This window comes from Bidens hawaiensis, unplaced genomic scaffold, assembly GCF_021521415.1.
Source record: "Bidens hawaiensis isolate Kalapana, Puna unplaced genomic scaffold, B.hawaiensis_p1.1 tig00018434_1, whole genome shotgun sequence".
NCBI classification, from domain to species: domain Eukaryota; kingdom Viridiplantae; phylum Streptophyta; class Magnoliopsida; order Asterales; family Asteraceae; genus Bidens; species Bidens hawaiensis.
In genome coordinates this window covers 334,074-340,244 of record NW_027492786.1, presented here as the reverse complement: position 1 = coordinate 340,244, position 6,171 = coordinate 334,074, and the positions used below count along the sequence as shown (strand labels likewise).

General features: G+C 37.6%; 1 pseudogene across 1 annotated transcript; it reads right to left on the bottom strand.

The window, feature by feature from the left end:
- Nucleotides 1-2,470: 2,470 nt before the first annotated feature.
- LOC143556098 (bifunctional dihydrofolate reductase-thymidylate synthase pseudogene) lies at nucleotides 2,471-5,842 on the bottom strand (annotated as a pseudogene). The gene is made up of 4 exons (XR_013139317.1): nucleotides 5,813-5,842; nucleotides 3,903-4,355; nucleotides 2,663-3,035; nucleotides 2,471-2,599 (listed from the first exon to the last, which is right to left on the bottom strand). The product of XR_013139317.1 is annotated as a bifunctional dihydrofolate reductase-thymidylate synthase pseudogene (transcript).
- Nucleotides 5,843-6,171: the final 329 nt, after the last annotated feature.

Below are 6,171 nucleotides of genomic sequence, written 5' to 3'. Positions count from 1 at the left end.
CATAGATGGTTTCCTAAATCTCGGGCGAGAGCTTCAACAAAATCTATTTTTGATGATCAAAAGGATTGTCATGGCAATCCGTGACAACTGAAGATGAATCAGGGTCACCCAGTGTAAGTATGGACTGGGTACCAAAAACTAACTAATCTCGCGTTTCATGCAGGGACACCTATGGAGGAATATCATCAGACCTTGGTATGTTGATAGTGGCTGTTCCAGGCACATGACATGAGACATAGCCCAACTACACGACATTCAAACCTTTAACGGTGGGTATGTGTCCTTTGCGGGAGTAGAAAAGGGGAAGATCACTCAAAAGGGTACTGTAAGTAATGGTGTTCTTAAATTTGAAAATGTTAATTTCGTTCCAGAACTAAAGCACAGTTTGCTGAGCATGTCACATATCTGTGACAAAGATTTTTCAACTCATTTTACTAAGAAAGAGTGTTTGATTTTGAAACCTGGTATAATCATAGCAGAAGACTAGATTCTTGTTCGATCACAACGAAAAGATAATGCGTATGTGATCGACATGAACAAAAATGTTCCTGAGAAATAACATGCTTGTTTTCAAAAGTGTCAGAACATAATGCAATGCTTTGGCATCGTTGGCTTGGTCATGCTAATACTAAGAACCTGAATCGTCTTGCTAAAAATAATCTGGTACGTGGTCTACCAATCAAGGATTTTGTAACTGTTGAAAAATGTGTGGCTTGTGCTTTGGGTAAACATCATCGAAAATCTCACAAGCCTAAGTTGATTAATACCATTTCGTCAGTTTTTCAGTTACTTCATATGGACCTTTTTGGACCTGTCTATGTTTTGATTTTGTCTCGTAGCTCTTATTGTCTCGTTATTACCGATGATTACTCGAGTTTTACATGGGTATTTTTCTTGTCAAATAAGAGTGAAACTGCAGATCTGATCAAGAAGTTTGTGGTGTTAATGAAGAATCAACTGAACCTTAAGCTGAAAGGAATCCGTTGTGATAATGGAACGGAATTCAAGAATGCAGTTTTCAATCAATTTTGCTCAGAAAAGGGGGTGCTTCGTCAGTGTAGCGTTCCACAGACGCCTCAACAAAATGGTGTCGCTGAAAGAAGAAATAGAACTCTTATCAAGGCAGCAAGGACTATGTTGTGTGACTCTAAACTGCCCTTGTTCTTCTAGGCAGAAGCTATCAATACAGCATGTTATGTTCAGAATCGGGTTATCATCAACAAGTCCAAGATGAAGACTCCGTATGAGATTGTTTATGGTCATAAACCCACTGTCGCACATTTTAGAGCTTTTGGGTATCCGTGTACCTTACTAAATCTAGAAACCACTCCAAAGTTTGGGGCCGCGGAAGATGAGTGTTACTTCGTTGGATATGCGGGAAATATAGCCTATATGGTCTACAACAAGTCAACCAAGCAGATTCTAGAGTCTTAAGAAGTTCGTTGATTAGAAGAAAATGAGACTGACGCCCGTGTTGGTCCCGATTGGTTATTCGATTACAATGAACTCTTCAAACCTTTTAATGTGTCTCCAATTCTCAACACAGAATTTTCAAGTGGTCCCACAGTGGAAGCTGCAGAGGAAACTCCACAGACAGTTGCTCATATTTTTCCACTAATAGATGATGATGCTGCAGAGTCAACTAATGAGTCACCAGTTGCTACTACTCAGTCCAAGAAATCTCCAGAACCAGAATGCTCGCCAATCTGGTCTGAAAATGTTGTAAATGGTGAGGGGGAGAGTTCTATCCGTCAGATCTTCGGGAGCACATTATTTATCGATGACATTCCAAATGAATATATTGTCGGCACCTCCTACTCCCATAGTACGGCGACATCTGGCTGGAAGAACCCTCTTACTGATTCCGGTGAGAACGTGACAAATCTTCAACCTAACAATGATGTTTCCGATCATTTAATTCCATCAAGAATCCAAAAGAATCATCTGATTGAAAACATCATAGGTCCCATTGAGGCAGGTGTGTCCACCAGAAGTCAGACCGGACACATAAACAGTTGTATGTTGTCCTGTTTCATTTCGCAAATCGAGCCAAAGAATGTTGACGTGCTAAACGTGAGAATCAAGTAGAGTAATTATATATACAAGTAGAGGAATTATGTAATTACATCGTAGAGTAATTATCATAGAGTAATTACATAATTACTCTACTTGTATATATAATTACTCTACTTGATTCTCACGTTTAGCACGTTAATTTCATTTGTACGTTAACCTTCCCCTAATTTTTATTTAGTGAATAAATGTACTATATATAATAATTTTATTATAAAAGTATGATAAATATAACTAAATAACATATACTATGTTATATACAAAAATTACAATTAAAAAACATACACGATTATAATTAAAAATGTAATCAAACAGAAAAATATAAACGCGAAATAAAAGCTCGATACGAGCCAAGCTCGAGCCTAGTTGAGCACGAGCTAGGTTTGGCTAAGCTTGTTTACACCCGGATGGAGGTGGTTGTGGCGGGGCCATGGGTGGTGCTAACTCGTTTGGACCTTTTTAAGTTAACAAGCTTTATGATAATTGCCTGTTTTGAAAGTTGAGATGACCCATATTGAACCATATACTATTTACATTTGCCCATAAGAAAAAAACAAAACACCATTAGACAAATCAAAACTGAAAGTACCTGACAACCAAATTTTGACAAAGTACCAGTACCCGTGCGGTCACCCTTTAAAGCACCATTTGAAATTATATCCTCCACCAGCTTCAAATAAAGGTACTCCTGATGATTTTCTAAAATCTTTTTGGGCAAGAAAGAGTACTTCTTTGAATCAGACAAGAAGCCATTAGTTCCAACAGATTCTTCAACTACAGAGCTCTTCACACGAACATATGTGGTAAAACAATGACGGATTCCATTCTCCACTAGCGGGAATGAGGAGTACCATGGTTTAAATTGTGAAGCATCGACAGGCGGGATGAAAGTGTCACAATCGATGTCGGTTTCAATTTCAGTAATATGGATAGCATCGCATCCGGGGCCGTTAAGGGACTCTCTGCAATGAAGCCAGTAGTCAAACACAGATACGATACCAAAGAATAGGGGTCAGTTTCGGGCTCAAACCAAACCGAAAATTCAATTTTTGAGTTTTTGTAAACCGTTTGGTATAAGCTTTGTCAGTTTTCAGTTACGGTTTCACCATTTGGGCTTAAAACTTTAAGTCGCAAAAAAATTGGCCCAAAATAATGTACTTGGGCTTAAACTTGGGACATAAATGATAGATCCTTTTTGTTAGTTAATTATTATACGTGAACCTCCATATATGTGGGTTACATTACTTGTTAACCTCTTACAAATTACTTAGCAGTCCAAATTAAAAATGAAAATCTATAAATTCGGTAGTCAAGCATAGGCACGATACTAGGGGTGTAAACGAGCCAAACTGCATGTGAGCCACTCGAGATAGGCTCACTAAAAGCTCAAATTGAGATGAGCTTAAAAGAACTCGAGCACGAACTTGATCCTAAAAATAAGCTTGTTTAATACCGGAACCCAAGCTTCACTTATCAAGCTCAAGCTGGCTCGCGAACCTAAACGAGCCTCTTATCGAGCTTAAGGCTCAAGCTGGCTCGCAAGCCTAAACGAGTCTCTTATTAATCTATTCTATACAAAATTATGATAAAAATAACTAAATAGTAAACCCTGTGATATATAAAAACTATAATAAAAAATATATAAAAATAATTATGAATTAGCTAGTAATAAAAACTACTCATAACTCACGAGCTGAGCTCGAGCTTTAGAAACAGAGCTCGAGCAGTGTAGACTAAATGAGTCGGGACCGGGCTCAGCTCGGCTCGTTTACACCCCTACACGATGCTGAAAAACCTTTGCAAAAACATACAACATTGTTTGCACAAACCTTAGGATCTCGCCACCACCAATAACAAACACCCTCTCGATGGACAAACAATACGGAGACGACGCCAACAGTTCCAAAGCAGAAACCATGCTTCCACACATCAAAACATTCTCAGCAGTTGCAATGTCAAAGCTTCCTGAACGAGTCAAAACAACACTGAGTCGACCGGGTAATGGTCGATGCTCTAGAGGTATGCTTTCCCATGTTTTCCTTCCCATTATTACTGCATTCTTCTTTGCTGGATCTGATGTGGTCATAGTGACGTCTTTGAAAAACTTAAGGTCAGAAGGCAGCTTCCATGGTAGTTTCCCGTCTTTACCGATACCCATTGCACGCGTGGCAGCAACAACGACTTGATAAGTCCGTTGAGGATCCGGAGGTATGATGGTTGTGCCATTGCATGAGCCCAAAAGAGTTTCACTCGCCATGAACAGATTATAAGCCCGTGAGTGACTTAGAATAATCAATAACAGAATTTAGAACGATACGCGAAACTTATTAAGAATTTTAAGAGAAACTTAATCAGGGTTAACTTCATTATTAACACAAAGATACTTATCCAAACAGCAAAAGTGCGATCTTTATTTCACGAAATTTGAAATACTTTATTTCCAGCATATCACTGACATGAAAATACATATCCTAAATTTATCAGAAAGTAGACTCTAATTATAAAACATAAATAGATATCAGCAAAAGGTAACCTCAAGCTTCCATATACTTGCATTCAAATCCCTCAATCCAAAAATTTTGTAAATCCAAACTAGTAAACTACTAGAATGAATTTATTGTAAGGAATTAAGAATGAAGGTTAGGTGAGTAAATAGATGACTTCCAACTTTAAAAGTCCCTATAAAAAAATTGTTCAAAATAGTGTCATGTAACATCAAATCAACAGGAATTGATGAATAAAACAGGTGATATGTATATAGTAGGGATGACCGAAATCGGTACTGTTAACGGTTGGTACCGGTACCGGTACCGAAATCGGTACCGATTTGGTAACCAAATCGGTACCAAAGTTTTAAGTTTCGGTACCGGTACGGGACCGGTACCGGTATGGTACGGGACGGGACCGATATTTCCCGAATTTTTGCCTTCAATCCCGGTCCCGTACCGGTACCGGTACCGAACCGAATATTTCGGTACCGGTACCGGTACCAAGAATTCGCGTATTTCAGGATCGGGACCGGTCGGTACTGGTACGGTCCCGAGCTCATCCCTAGTATGTAGTCTCCTTAAAATATTACAACCTACATATGAGAATATAGCTAATTATATAGTTAGCTATTAATTGGGCACTTGTCTAAAACACGATAAGACCTTTTAATAAAAAAAAAGTGCGCTATGTAATGCAATTAGTAGGAAGGCTCCATCATTTCTCCTCATTGATACACGAAACTTATATAAAATAGTTAAACGATGCGTGTTCATGTTTCTAACTTGTTAAACACGATAAGACCTGAATTGACAGCTTAAACCCTAAAGAAAGCACAAGTGTAAAAGAATTATAAAATATACCTAACTAGAATATTAAAATACAAGACGCATTATCATCATCCAAATAAAAGTATACTCCAAATTACACGCAATAATAACTACTAATCAATCGTCACCCAAAATAACCTAATCTTAATCCTTATCAACATAATAATAATAATAATAATCATCAGGCTTCAAAGCTCTACTACTAATCGTACAGCAGTTACACCGATATTTTCCTAATATTAATAATCAGTGCAATTATCAACAACAATATAATAATCAAACTTAAATTAAAAAAAAAAAACTTGAGTAATCGTACACTGATGCTGAGATATTTGACTGAAACGAGTCAACAAAGCAAGCAAAAGAAAGGTAAAAAAAAAACAGGAGGAGAGTTGAAATGAAGAAAGAAAGAAGAAGGTTACCGATGGACGAGCGAAGCGTGAAATGTACGGAATAATAATAATGATAACGCTGAAAACTGGGGAGGGGTGTTTTGTGAGTGAGTTTGGTGAAGAAGAGGAAGAAACAGAAATAAATAAATAGGAAATAAAGGGTGAAAGAAAAAAAACAAGCAGCGGAAAATAAAAGAGGCGGAAAACACCACACCACTTGTGTGAAATTTACAAGTGTCATTTCACGGAATAGTTTTCAATTTTTTCCTTCCGTTTGGAACGGGTTTACGATTTCTAATATACCCGATTACAGATTGACTAGTTTACGTATTATACACAGATTGACTAGTTTACCTATTATACACTTGTTGGCAGTGTTTTAAAAATCG